At 41.7% G+C, this 15462-nt stretch overlaps 1 protein-coding gene across 1 annotated transcript in view; it reads left to right on the top strand.

Moving 5' to 3' along the window:
* TMTC1 (transmembrane O-mannosyltransferase targeting cadherins 1) overlaps nucleotides 1-15462 on the top strand; it is a 1779343-nt gene that overhangs the window by 32677 nt on the left and 1731204 nt on the right. The window lies entirely within an intron of this gene.

Genomic DNA, 15462 nt, shown 5'->3' with positions numbered 1-15462 from the left:
ATGTCATAGTTTAAACCTAGAATCAGCATTCTAGCTGCATATGTGAAATTGTTAGTTTATTTGAATGCAGAAACTGGGGAACAGAAATGACATGTAGCTAAAAACTGGCTTAAAGAGATTCCAATTTGCCTGGCAACTACCCACATCAGGAGTGAAACTTGAGTCACAGCTGTGTTCCCAGGCCTAGCTGCCCTTTTGCTGCTCACACCAAAAGGGATATGACACTTCCCTGATTGAATTACCTGGGCTCTGCAGGAAATTGAACAAAGCCCTGTCTTGACTCAGGCAAATGTTTTATGGTGGGAGTCGTAAATGGAGATTTCTCCTGGAAGCACAGGGGAGGGGCACTGCCTGTGAGCAAGCTGGCTTGGCAGAACTGGAAAAACCAGAAATTCAACCTTGTGCTGGAGGAAAACCACACCCCTTTGGGGCCAGAACATAACTCTAAAAAGATGAATAACTCATAGAGCGGACATGTGAAAATTTTATAAATGATACCATAATTCTTGTGATTTTTCTGCCCACATTTTAAGACGTGCTAGGACCCGGTGGTATGTTCAGGGGGGTTTTAGCGGAAAAGAGGATATTACTCAAAATGTGTGCATGTGAAAAATCTGACACTTCATCAACTAATGTCCATACTCCTTGCGCACATGTGTGTAAATTTGGGGTAATATCTGATGTTGCAAAACCACTAAAAAGGTGCAAATATTGCCATTTCTGGATGCAAGCTCCTAGAAACGCCAGAGTCAGAACAGGGGCTAACATCAGTAATGCCTCATGTGTGCATGTAATTTTAAACAAATGTTTACCTGTGCAAATATGTCTCTTTTTGTCATATATAGATTGTGTGCAATTTGGCAGGGGAGTGTCCTCTCTGCAAGCCATAAAATGACATCGCTCTGACTCACAGTTCCTTCCCCAATCAAGTGAGAAATGGAAATTTGACCAATGGCAAGTGGAGAGGGGTAGGGGCTAGTGATGCTGCACACACACCCATAAAAAAAAACACATAAAAGCAGACAGGACAGATAGGGACCTTCAAATCCATTTGCAGCTGGAAGCTCTGCCGGGAAAATCCATACCTTGCCTCCATCAAACCTCCAGAGAGCCAAACTAGAGACTTCAATCTATCCAGAACCAGAGACCCAGACCAGACCAGCAGAGTAGAGCTGACCTGTTAGCAGAACCAGAGAGAGCTGACCCAGATCACTGTGAAGTGCAGAGACCAGAGGCGAGTTTAAAACCTGACTAGATCCGTGGCGAGGTCCATTTCACTCAAGAATATAGTGTGAGTACCTAGAAAACTGTGCAGCACCAATCTCTTAGTTAAAATAATATAATTCAATCTAGTTTAATCTAAGTAGAACTGTCTCCTAACTGTCACCTGTCATTGGCAAAGCTGTCACCTGTCATTTTCTAGTTGCAAGCTGCACTTGTCTTTTTGAACTTTAAAATTTCAAATCCGAAAAACGACCTTTATTTAATCGCTCATATCTCCGTGACCGTTTTTGCTAGAGACTTGCAGTAACTTTCTGGAAGCTGAGATCCTAGGCTTTCCTAGGACCCCAAAACGATATTGCTAGCCCTTGTAGTTCCTCTGTAATCGCACCAGACGCATTCGCGAATTTTACCGCGATTTGCAAATTTCTCCACTTGCAAAAAGATAGCTGCTTTTGCTTTCCTCTGAAAGAAATTCGTTTGCCTCATAAAAACCATCCCTGCATCATTGCTAGTGTGAGCCTGGACTAATAACTAGATACCACTCACCCTGAACCTCTAGAGGGAATTAAAAGCATTTTAGCATATTTTTTCTTCATTTCCAGCACATTTAAAAGCATTTGGGCCTGTGTTTTCAACTTCTGTAGTCTAAGTTGCTGGGGTGAACTGAATCACATTTGATTGCATTTCTGAGAACTGTGTGCTTCCCTCCATTTCCTTGCATTGCATAAAAAGGGGGGGTGAATTGTCCAAGAAAGTGATTACATTGTCTTTTGCTGAAATCCTATCAAGTTATTTCTGTACTGCATTTCATTCCACATTGCATTCATTTGAAACCATAAAAGTATTGTTGCTATCTTATCCATTTCATGTCAACTCCTTAGTGATTATAAAGAAGTGTGCTAGTGCCAGATTCTCCGTTGTTAATCTTTATCATATCAGATTAAGTGTGCTATTCAATTATTAATTTATTATAAAGCGTGATATATATATATATTGTTTAAATTATCAATTAAACCTTTTAACTTGCAAAACAGAACTACTTCTTGGCTCAGTGGGGTCAGGGTTATTCAAAGAGAGGGGTGTTATATAGGGGTAGTCATCCAGAACGCATGAACTGGACACAAAGATATATTAATAAGGGTTTCCATTCAGTATCCCAGACTAGGCATTGACTTAGCTGTAGTGTTGAATTGAATCCTCTTACAGCAGCTACTGCAATTTTAATGTTTACATTACTGTGGTCTTATGTTGTCTATTGGAGATGTCTGAATTTATTTTCTTTGTGAAAGGTTTTTGATTTCGAAATCATATGAGAATAAAAATGAATTGGTTTGCAAGTGTGTGACTGCATCATCACATTACCTTAGCGAACACATCAGATTTCACCTGCCGCAACATAACACTCTGAACCTCACTTTCAGTTCCCTAGTAACAAGAAAAGGCAGGAGCCTCAAAGTAGGGCCTGAAACGTGCTCCACTGATTTCAAAAGCCCAAGAAGCACAATGTGATGTGCTGTACTATAGTTCACTGACAAGTCCAATACTATCAAAAGAGACGTGGAGCTAGAGTTCGAAATCAGTAGGATGTCTCACAAAAGACATAAAGACACGTTGATCCATTGTTCTAGCCAAAGATCAGGGTGATGCATCTGTGAAATAATCAAACATTATTCAATCATAGGTTCTTATGGAGTATGAAATCAATGTAACTCGAGACGAGATTGTATTTCTTTTTTTCACAATTTATGGCATTTTTAATGTTAATTTTAGATTACAGAACTAGATACGTGTTTCATGCTTGCCACTTTATCACGGTGTGTTATTCAAGGTAAACTTTGTTTTTAAAATTGCTTTTGTTTTGTTTTAACTCAGCATTCCATCTGAGTTTTAACTCAGCATTCCGTCGGGGACTCGGGTATGTGTTTTTTTTTTTTTTTCCCTTTCCTCTCACCTCCCCGCTCTCTCCACCCCAATTACCTTCTGCCTCCTTTGTCCCTGGCAGGCGGTGTGGCAGCATCCAGCCGTGTAGAGGCTCAGAGCGGGGCCATCCCCGCTCCGAGCCTCCACACGGTTGGAGGCTGCCTTCGTCCCCAGCCGGGGATTCAGGTGCGTCTATACTTTTATTTATTTTTTTCCCCCAACCCCAGTTACCTTCTTCTGTCGTCTTTCAGGAACGAGCGCGCTGGGAACACTTCTGTTCTCAGTGTGTCCGATGGCCGCCATGGAAAGAGAAAACGGAAAACAAACTCAGTTTTCGCTTTCCCGGCGGCCATTTTCTTGGTCTTTTTTTTCTGTCCTGAAGCGCCACAGAGAAACTGCTTTTAGTACCCTGGTCATGCAGTTCTTGTGGGCCGGGGTACTAATAGCTTTGCTCAGGCCTATAACTATGGGCCCCGGTGCATTACCTGACTTGGTAATGCCCCCACCGCTCGGGGCATATTGATTAAATAACAGACAGCAATTCTTTACATCAAATGAAATATTCCTATGGAATCAACAGTTACTAATAAAGTAATAAATAAGCAACTCATAATATAAAATCAGCTAAAATGCATTTTAAGAATCATTGACAAACTTTATAAACAATTGCCACTGATAATAATATACTAAAATTCAAGACAAGTCGTTCACCAGAAAAAGTATAGGCCCTTGACTGATCACTTTGCGGATTATCTATGTGCATGTTACCATTATAGCCTCTTCTATAGGCCTCTTTCATCACATAACACCCAGTTTACAAATGTCTCGCAGTCTCTATTTCCTTCTTACAGATCCTGCATAATCGCTAATATTGAGGAATGTGAGCTCACGCATATTTTAGCACTATTTATTTTAATATATTGAAGGCGGTCATTTCCCACATCATAATTGGAAACTCAGAAAAATTGACACGTCCCAATAAGGAATGAGACCAGGAGAGACAACTAAGTCTTTATGTAAAATTCAGCATCCAGAGAACTCTGCTGCCTCGCGAGCGCTCTGGCAAAGAATACAAATATGATCCATTTTAAAGGGTTACAGCATCATGGATGACATTTTCTATACACATTTCTTGAAACACTTGTGTATAGGCGCGTTACAAATGCCTTATCATATCATATACAGTCTGCAAGTTACAGTTTGATTGTTGAGGTAATAGGTCCTAGTATAGTACTAGAGGGGCAGGCTTCACTAGATTGGCTGGCAGCTTGGCGGGTTGGTAGGCATCACATGGTTCAGCTGGGCCGGTCCTTGCAAGGTGAAGGTCAGGTTGGGTCCAGGAGAAGCGGCTAGTACTGTCTAATCTACATGCTATCCCAAGACATGCAGTAAATAATAACCCATAAACTAAACCTTTAGTATTAAGAGAGGCCTATAAATTGTACACACTTATTTACATTATCCTGCTTCAGATCATTGGTGAGGTGAAAGTTGTGGGGGTCTTGCCCTCCAAGTAACTTGTTGGGGGATGTGATTAACAGTTGTCGGGTCCGGCACTTCAGAGCGAGAGAGGATAGATTGACATGTGTTAGTTTAGGAAAAAATATATAATGACAGGAGCTTGGGTTTATTGGGGTCACTCCAGGGTGGTCAACAAGGAAGGGCCACACTTGTGCTACATCAAAACAAGGCTTGGAGGGACACAGGGTTGAACAGGCAGTAACTTTCCAACAGTGGGGGTGAGAGGTGCAGGAGTGGGTTTGTTGAGATAGATGGGCCACAAGTAATGATTCGGCCCGGTCACACTGGGCAGTGATCTCAGAGGAAGGATGAAAAGAATACACTGTTTGCTTGCAACAATTCGCGCCAGCGCATCTGTGAGAAATGGGCTTGGGTGGCACAGGCGCAGGAGGAAAAAGGTGGGGGCTGTCAGTGCTCACTGTGCGTGGCGCGGCTGAGGGGAAAGAAGGCTTCACAGATACCAGAATGCAGCCTACTCCAAAGATGGAGCCTGGGGTACACAAAATGGAGTCCAAATGTATCTTGCAATAGCTCTGCTTCTGTATGTGCCAGGGACTAGTCCACTGAGGCAACAGAAGGGCAAGGAAGGCGTCCCCCCACCATTGCAAGAGCCGGGTGTCCCTTTCATGTCGAATGTATCGGGAGGGGAGGCCAACCAACCTCCTCCTCCTCCTTCCTTACAATAGCTATGGACTATTAATAAAACAACTGTTTAACATAATTAACAGTCCTAACATCAACATGTTATTATTTCTGTCCCATACAAGAGCCTTCTGTTTAACTTCCTTGGTAGCAACACTTACATTTATGGGATAGGTGACTACAATGCCAATATCCTCAAAGAAAGAGGTAACTTCATGCAGCCAATTTCTTAATGCGTTATGGGTAGTATTAATGTTCAACAATTCAGTAAAATTTGAATATAAGAAGGCTGTATTCCCTTGCTCCAAGAGTATTTTTAGCACAAAAACTCCAGTCACAATTATTTTCTGAATGATCAATGAGGTAAGACCCATTTAACTGCAATTGCCTCAATTGGGGTAGATTGAGAAAGGCCTAGTGTCGGACACCATAATCTTTCCTTCTGTTTAGTTAACCAAGACGATTCCTTATTTGTGTACATTTCCAGACTATAAAAAGCACAAGAAATGATACAGGATATATACACTTGCAGTAAGCCTTCCATACAATATCCCCTCCGATGTAAGATTAATTATTTTACTGCATTAAATCTCTTTTGTATTTTTCCCATAGTGAGATTAGCAGGAGAACTAATATTCGAAGACTCAGTGATAGGGACACCCAAATAGGTATATTCTTCATTGAATTCTGTTGGATCATTGTTAAGATTCCATACAAAATTGATACTCCTCATTCTATTAGGATTAAGAATCGTGACTTTTGTCTTCTTACGATTTATGTTAAGACAATTCCTGTCGGCATGATGACATAAAGCAGTGAGACTACATTGGAACCAAATCTGCGATTGAAAAATAACAACGTCATCTGCATATGACAACCAAACTATTGGTTGTGAACCCATACGTCGAGGAAAATTATTGCATTTGGTCAAAGCTAGATTGAGATCCGCAAGATATAAGTTAAATAACACCAGTGCCATGGTACAACCCTTCTTCAATCCATCATTTGTTTTTATAGTAGAGCTAAGGATTCATTTTGGATTATTCTGATCTGGACCATAGTATCTGTGTACAGGGATTTAACACAGTATAAAACCAATCAATGTTGCCCAAAGGAGGTGATGATCAAGAGTGTCAAAAGCACAACTGCAGTCCACAAAGAAGATATACAGAGGTACATCCTTGGACAACAATGAGTTGCGGATCAAGAAGTTTAATATTCATAAATTTACCAGGGTACCTACACCCTTTCTCAAGCCAGCTTGTTGTGTACTAATGACTTTTTGTGTACTAAGGACTTTAGTCTCATCTATCCAAACATTAACCTTCTTTAACAAAAACCAGAGAAGATCTTGTCCATTGTGTTAATCATAGCGAGGAGACAGTAATTCACAGCATCTTCACGGGATCTCTTTTTGAAAACGGGAACAAAAATGGATTTTCTCCAACTGTGAGGCACAGCCCCAGTAGCCAAGATATGTATAACAAGAGCCCAACCCAGTGGTCACTCTTGCTTGGTGGCTAACCCATCTGCACCTGGGGCTCTTGAAGGCTTTAATGTATTTATGATATCTAGAATATCTTATACTGAAATGTCAAATGTTTCTTCCCACCATGTTCTCATTCCATCATAGAGCATAGATCAAAAGTGTTTTTCAAATAACTAGCCTGAATGTGTTCAATCCAATTCATTTCAGATATAGGATTCACTTCATTTTTAACAACTCGAGGATTAGAGTGAATCTTACTTATGGACCAGAACCTTCTAGAGTCTTAGTGGCACAATGCTTTAAACCTAATCTGCCACTTCACAATTGCCACTGATCCTTTATAAACTCCGATCCAGTTGTTGTATTGCATCTTCAAACAAGTAATGGTGTCTTTAACTTCAGTGCTAGATAAGGAACATTTCTTAACTTCTTTATTCACATTTTTAAATTGTAATTTCCTAGAGACAATGGATACACTGTTAACTATATGCTCCACAGACTTCCCTGTTATTATATTTTCCCTGCTTTTTAACAACCTTCTCAAAGACCATCTCCAAAATCCCTAATTCCACCAACCTTTTATTGCCAACAATGAACCCCATTGCACTCTTGAGGACAGCCTTCCCCTTGCTTAATATTCCTTCTATTATTATTCAATCTCTCACAAAGTGATATTCAATTTGCATTAATTCTCTTTGAAAACCAAAAACTTTAATTAAATAAAGAAAACCTCTGAGCTGACGTAACTCTAAAAAATTCCATCAAAGTATTATTGTAAGGGTATGTCTGTACCCAACACCCTTAAACACAACTTTAGATGTTCATACAAATTAGAATTCTTGTAGTCCAATAAAAACCAGGATTTATTCACAACCAAATTTCCTACTGTGTAGATCCAAAAATGTAATAAAATCCCTTCTATTCTTTCAATATTCTTTTCATGCATAAACACATTTAAAGAATTGCAGGCACATTTCGGATTAACCATCCATTATCAGGGTTTGTGTTTTCATCTCAATTTAATGAAGTAACACATTAATTTTCATCTGTATACCTATAGCACATAGACATAGGGCCTCATTACGAATCAGGCGTTAAGGGGTTAACGGCGCCGTAAACGGCGCCGACCCTTAATGCCTGATTACAAGGTCCGTTAGCGCCATGGTGATATTAAAGCCTGCTTTTTGCAGGCGTTAAAATCCATGGCGCTAAGGGACCATGGTGCTAATTACGCCACCGTAATTTACGGTGGCGTAATTAGCGCCTTCCCCACTCCCATTATGCCCTATGGGGCAAAAATGGGAATGGGGAAGGGTAAAATGGGAAATGGGGATTTACCGCCCTACTCACCTTGGAATGGGGCGGTAAATCCGCCATCCACCATGGTGTAAACATAGTTTACACCATGGTGGTAAGGGTACGACCCAGGTGGTAACTTACCGCCTGGGTCGTAATGAGGCATTGTAGGTGTTCATTGTAACTTAAATTGATAGATAACATAAATATGCACTGTGTAAATAAAATTGTAATTGGGTACTGAAATATATTTTTGCATTCTCGATTTTATGTAGTTATATTATCATGATGTGCGCCTGTCATGGGTACAGTTTTCTGGTCGACGGCTTATCCAACCGCAATTGGACAATAATCAACAATGCATCTGTGATGACCATTATCTTTGAAGATCACCAGACACCAATCTGTCCTGTTGCTGTTGCTAATAAGGAGCAACATGGCAGCCTATAGGTTCTGAAAACCTGCAGATGTGAAAGTGTTGCATTTGAAATTTAAACCACTCATTTCTTCTCTGTAATGGAACGCCATGTTCCTTGATCAGAAACGGTGATGGAAGATAACTTTCGGTGAAGAATGCAAAGACTGGGATTAGTCGATCGCTGAACGGGACCAGCATTATAAGATCACGATTCACAGTTAAACAAAGAATTAGAACCATGCAATGTTTCCTAGCTATAACCTCCATTGGAAAAAAGTTACCCATGTTTTTGTGGACTTAATTACCTCTTTTCAGCATTATGTCAAAATTAAAAGTACTTGTTACGCTTCCGACTGTTGCTGTTTTATTAAAAATAAACAGTTTTTATCATTTTTGTGAAAACAAACAAAGGTTTTTCGTCTGTTGTGGATGTGTTCATGTTCCTGGTTCTGCATTAAATAACATTATGACATTGGTGGTAACAGGGTACGTTTGTCTATGCTGCCCACTAACATCATTAAAATAGGTGGAGCTCATCGTGAGCATCTAGTGATGTCAGCGTTAGCTGCAGGAGATCAGAATTAGTGCTGCAATGGCACTTGAACTTAGGGCGATGGATCAACAGATAAGATTTGCACAAGATGGCGGTGCCCGACCCGTCATATTCGCATGTGTTAAAGTGAGTAAAACTTGGGTAAGATGCATTGTAATCTTTTTTAGAACGATCGATGTATGCTCTAAAATACATGCCCGATCAATTGGGTCAATAGCATTTGTGACTGAATAACCTCTTTAAGGCTTAGTGCAAACCCTCACTGAAAACTGTGAATGCTTTTTGAATCTGTTGCCTTTGTAGCCATAAGTCTGCAAGCTCCTGTTACAGGATGGTTTCAGCTCTGTATTTTATTTCAGGCTGCACTGTGGTCATAGCCATTTTCACTATAATGGTAGACATTTGCTCCCCTAGCAGGAGCAACATGGATGCCTGATATTATTTGATTCCTGTGACCTGACCATTGTCTATGTGGTCATTCTTGATCACGTTTTATGGTGGGAACAGCCATCTTTGGCACACGCATATGTAATCTCTGACTTAGGCCAGAAAGGCTTCCTTGGCTGAATGGTATCAATTTGAACAAGGCTTTGCCACACACCTCAATCGACTTCCCTGTGTGTGTGCTCGAGCTAAAGCTTGTGAAAAATTGAGAAAAGCTGGCGTTCACTGATTTCGATGCTGCAAAAAACTTTGTCTGGTGCATGGGTTGTGATTGGAACTGGGGTCATCTCAAGCCATGTGTATGTGAGTGTGTGTTTGTATGATTGTAGAGACCCTGACCCATTCGGCAGTTAACTACCTGGAGTCAGAAGAAGAGTTCATGCTTAGGATCCTGGTGGAAGTTCTACATCTGGACTGCTAATCCTTCTGAAGTTGTAGCTCTACTCTTTCCGGCCAGAGGGAATCTGTCTCGTAATCTGAATCTGTTTCCTTGATCCAGCGAGATTAGTTGGCTCATCCTCCTCTGCAGCCATGGTGTACCCCCCTGAAGATTCTGAACTGTGTACATCACCAACACAGAAGTGAAAGTTCCGGTCTTCCTAACGGAGAGAAAGTGGCATTGTCTCTGCTCTTCCCAATTGTTGCTCCACCCCAGGACTCGTCAGTCCAGACCTTCGGCAGCTGTCCTTTCTCAGAGGTAAGACCTTTGTTCTGTCTTGCAGTGTTGAGTCCTGTCCAGAGCATAATCAGACCTTGCCCAAAGGTTTAGCATACTGTCATGTCACTGCTGCTGTTACTGTGTCCACCAACTTTTGGGTCACAATGGGGGGATCCTCCGTCCTCATCTTCAACACTTGTACCATTCTTCCATCACCAGATTCTCTGCCCAAGATCCGTGTGCCTGGAACCATAACTGTGACCTATAGCAACAGGACTTTGGATCTGTACTCTTTGCCCTCACTCCCTGGTCCTGAACTTCATACTCCACCAGCTTGGTCAACATCTTGGACATCTTCTGTTCTCCTGTAGAACTTTGTTCTAGATCCAAGAACCATGACTCTATCTACATCTGACTCTTGGTGCCACCTCTTCATTCTTCCTTTCAGGGCTTCTTCTGTGAAGACTCTCGGACTGCACCTAAACTGGTGTCCTCTTTGGTTTTTATCAGCATGAAGATTGCCTTTTCTGCCGTTCCCCTGTGAACCTGATAACTTAAATCCTTCACCCTGTAACCACTGTTTGCCTATTGAATTTGTTCCATTCGCTTCTACGGGCAAATGAATAAGCCTCAACCTCTCTGACAGCTGCCACTGAGAGATACAAAATACATGAAGGGGAAACCCTGCCTATCACTACAGGCTGCTCTTCCAAAACCTTCACCAGAGGACTTGTGGGATAAATCCATAAAAATTAGATTGCTCAAACAGGATGCACCCAAACATTAAAGTGCCATCATTTTCTTATTCCAGGTTGAAGGGATGCAAAGACTTTGCTACCAGTCAAGGGAAGGGCTGATACGTGATTGCTCTGATCGCCATTTTTAAGGACGCGTAGTAAGTCTGCGCATCCTTTTTGAAAAGAGATTAGCAAAGGTTTTTGTTTGATTTGTCAGATGGTCTAATACATCATACTTTAGGTAACTGCATTGGAAACGAAAGTCAAACATGATAGTGCTTGTAGTGTTTATCAAATGAACGAACAAAGGAAAGCAGAAAGGAAGGAAGGCAGTGCATATGAGAAAGAAAGAAAAATGGAAAGAAAGATGGGAACTAGGTTTTAGAAAGAAAAGTAAAGAGAGAAAGGGGACAGGAAATGGATAGATGACCGTATTTTTGAGGGCACACACATACTTGAACAAGTCTGTTGTTGATCTCCAGGGTGCCATTGTTAATTACTTGATTTTTTTTTAAAGTGATGCACAACTGTTGCTCTTTAAGGGGTGGAAACCCCATAGGTCTGATTCCCAGAAGCGTTTTATAATTAATGGTAGAATCCCATTGGGAGAACTCTGTGTGAATCAAATCCCATATCTCCACACTTCCTTGTACAACATTTGCACCAGCTCTCTCACCAACTGTGACCAGAACCTGCTGTCCTTCACTGTTGAAAATGTAAACTATTCTTGGCTCTTCTGTTGATCTACGAATGGATTGTCCCAAAACAACAACTTGTCATAAATAAATGCATTTTAGTAATGGTTCGTTAACTATAATACAGTGGCAGAGGAGTGTCATTATTTAATCATGCATGTCTAGAAATACATTAAACTGGTGCAACAAATATTAGACTCCAAGCGCGAGCATTAAGGTATATTAGTACATGGCGAGGGTCAACGAGCTTGTTACAAGCAAGCTTATTGGCCCTCAACCGGGCCTTGCCTCACCAACAAGGCCCTGAAGCCTCTGCTTGTCCGCCGTGGCATCCCGTACTGGCCGCCATGGAAAGGGAGAAGGGACTATGCGTAGTCTCTTCTCTCTGATCCCTGGTGGCCATTTTGTTTTGCTTTTCTTTCTTTCGTTGAGAAACAGTTGCTGCGCCATTTCTCAACTCGAGAAAAAATTGCTATTAGTACCCCGGTACGACGTGCTGTGGTACTAATGGCAATATGACCCTCGGACGGGGGGCATTACCGGTTGGTTAATGCCCCTGGGGCTCCGTTAAAGCCCTTGCTTCGCTCTGGCTTCTAACTATGGCCCCGGGGGCATTATCCGACCGGTAATGGCCTCCCTCTGAGGGTCATATTGCGTAATGAAGGAGCAGCAGAATGAGAAAGAAAGCATGAGGGAACAGAGATACAGAGGAGACTAGTACACCATTAATTCTTCATTCAAGAATTTGAATATGCTTTCCGTTTCTGCGCCCCGCCCTTAGCCACTTCGTCTATGCCTTGCACCCCAGTTGGTCCGCCCATTATCCCTGTTCAGCTATCCATGTACATCCCTCGCCCCCAGCTGCGGACCTGTTTTCCATTGTCTTTTGGAAGTTTTCTCTTTGGTATTATTTATTAAGGCTTCAGTCTGTGATTTAGGTATTTGCATTTTTTTATTGATATGACTGGGTACAAAATAGATAACCTACTTCTTTACTTGGTTTCACATTCTTCAAAGTAGGATACACCTCTAACAGAATTCAAAGCTATCCATGTCGCAGAGGCATTGCAGCCAACACTATGCACTTAGTGCAGGTAGGAGGTGGACTTTGAAATAAAACGATACATACGAAGAACAGAAGCAATCCAGGGAGCTTGTCGTTAGTGGGATGGGGGCGCATGGTGAAATGAAGACTATACAGGGTCTGAAAAAATAGTGTAGACAAAAATAGACTGAAAAGTTGCTGGTTGTTAATTAGGATGACTAGATTAAATAGCACAGCAGCAATTATTTTAAGTTGCCCATTCGGGGAGGATAACGCAAGAAAGGTACAATGCTGTTATTAATGTTTAGTTGTGGAAACTGACATGTTCGAGGTTATGTTGGGATTTCCTGTCAGAAGGCCAAGGGACCTTTAAAGATACAGCCCAGATTAAGGAGAGAATGAAACTAAAGAAGGTTGTGCGTGGGTGGGAGAGGACAAAGGGATACCAGCCAGGCATCCAGCCATGGGCATTGACACCCATCCATGATTCAACAGCTGAAAGAAAGGCAAAAGGGCGCTTATGAAGAACAACAGTAAAGGGCAGCAGTGTAGAGTATATCTGTGAACAGGTGCCTTAGGAACCTGCATTGAAAGCAAAAGATGGTATGAGATCTGAGCGGGATATGACGCTACGTAAATAAATAGTAAGGGTGAGGATCAGGCCTCTGAAGAATCTGAAAATAAGAGAGGAAAGTAGGAGAAAGAGGAATCTTTGCAAGACACCAACAAGAGACGTGCCAGGATTCTTATGGCACTGCATTAACAGTGGTTAATGCCACTCCCTGATGGCATTGTACTCAGTGTAGTAGCTGCACAGTACACTACCCTAATAGTAATATGGTTGCACACCACAAAAATGCATTGCTTTAACGCAAGAGCAATCTGGGGTCTTGTGCTGGTTTGTATAATACAACCTCTGCGGTGTGTTGTGTACAGAGGTTGTTTCAGGTTGCTTGCGGCAAATGTTTTCTTTTGCTGTATCGTAGCATTGTTTGTGTTTGTTATTCTGCCTTAATCACATGGTACTGTGAACCCCTTCTCTATTCCAAAGGAGTTTTCTCCCCAGGAACACGGCGTTTTGGACAAATCATTGATTTTCTAGAAGGCCCTCTACACATATACCCCACAATTCAATAGAAATGTGTTAGACAAAACTTGTGCTGCCTTATGTTACATAATATTGTTGTTGTGTCATTTTAGGTGGTAGTAGGGTATGTGAGATTGTATCATGTTCTTCCGCATGGCCTTTGCCTAACCGCGGATAGATGTGGGTCTCTGAAGCTTTAAGCAAGAAAGTTCTGTTGTTTCCTTTGTTGCCCTATCACGGTTCTGTGGAGGATTGGCAAGGGGTCGGGGGTGAGCAGCGCACAAGGGGCTGGTTGTACGGCATTAACTCTCAAGCAAGGAAATTAGTAGAATACAGCTAGCCCAATTTTCTCTGGAAAGTGTTTGCCTGTGCATTTCAAAGTTGAAGCGTACAAAAAGCATTGACGTGCCAGCCAATAACAGCATTCCCTTGAAGTCTACCATTACTGTTTCGTGCCTGACGGTACCTTTGAAGTGTTCCCCACGAGTCGCCAGTGACAGGTACGGGAAAGGAAACGGCTCACGTAGCAGCCCTGTTTTGACAGATCCACAGGTGCCGAAGTTCTCACAGCTCTGCTCTCAGATCGTTTGAACCTTCACATGAACTGTCGGTATGATGTTTTCCATGATGTTTGCACTTTTTCCATTCTCAGATGTGGTAGGTCTCCCCATACACCCGTACATATTTAAGCATAGTTTACACCGTTCCACTTTATCCCTAAAAAAGACTCCTGGGACCTCTTTCAAGGAGGGCGTTTGCCAGACGGCTCGCTGCAATGTCATTGCTTTTTTGATGTTTTGTTATTTAAATAAATATTCGGTTGTATGTGTTCACTGAATGTGCATTATCCGTGCCAAGTAGACTTTGGTTTGAAATTTGTCAAGTGTTTTCATTTGACCAAAATCATAGGGGCAGCTTAAATGAGATCACATGACCCTGAGTCCTCTATGACCTCACAGGAATGGACATCACCGTTTCTTTGAACCATTCTACTAGAATTTATAGGGTTTTCAGTTCTTTATGAAATCTTGTATCTTAATATCTTAACAAGCCCTGCATAATAAAAGGCACAAACAAAAGTACCAGCTGTTATATGGAGGAAAAACAGAAGGTAGCATTTAGATTGATTCACTTAGAGGGGCTGCAAAGCAATGAGTAAGGTGAGCATCCCAGAGACCGTATAGCTTTGTTAAAATTTCTACTAAACCATTCTGACAGCGATGTAGTTAAAGGTTATACATAGTGAAATGCAAAAGTGGTTTATTTTATTGTTATTGTCCATGATCACCAAATTTGCTGATCTGATCAAAAATCGAACACTCATGTTACATTTGGCAAAGTTTCATTGTTGTTTTGATGCCATAAATGATTGCTGAAGAAACTATGTTTTTTAAGGGCCCTTTCTCTAGAGGCTGAAAAATGATCTCTTTAGCCAATGATATCTTAGAAGTGTCAATTTCGATTTCAAGATTTTTGGTACACACCTAAACCGCAGGCTGAAGTAGTGAAGGTCACACAATGGCCCTCATTCTGAGGTTGGTGCTAGTCATGGCGCTGTTAGGCCATGACTAGCACCAATACCGGTACCGCCACCGACTTGGTTGTATGGGGACTTACCGGTCTATTCCGATCTTTGCGGGACCGGTAAGTCCCCATTTGAAAAGCCATTCCCCGTTCCCATTTGAGCCCCCATAGGGCTCAATGGGAAGAGGGAAGGCGTCAATAACGGTACC

The sequence above is a fragment of the Ambystoma mexicanum genome, chromosome 12 (genome assembly GCF_040938575.1).
Source record: "Ambystoma mexicanum isolate Mex_15411 chromosome 12, UKY_AmexF1_1, whole genome shotgun sequence".
Taxonomy (NCBI): Eukaryota; Metazoa; Chordata; class Amphibia; order Caudata; family Ambystomatidae; genus Ambystoma; species Ambystoma mexicanum.
Note: the sequence above shows the minus strand (reverse complement) of the source record. Positions and strands in the feature narration are given on the sequence as shown.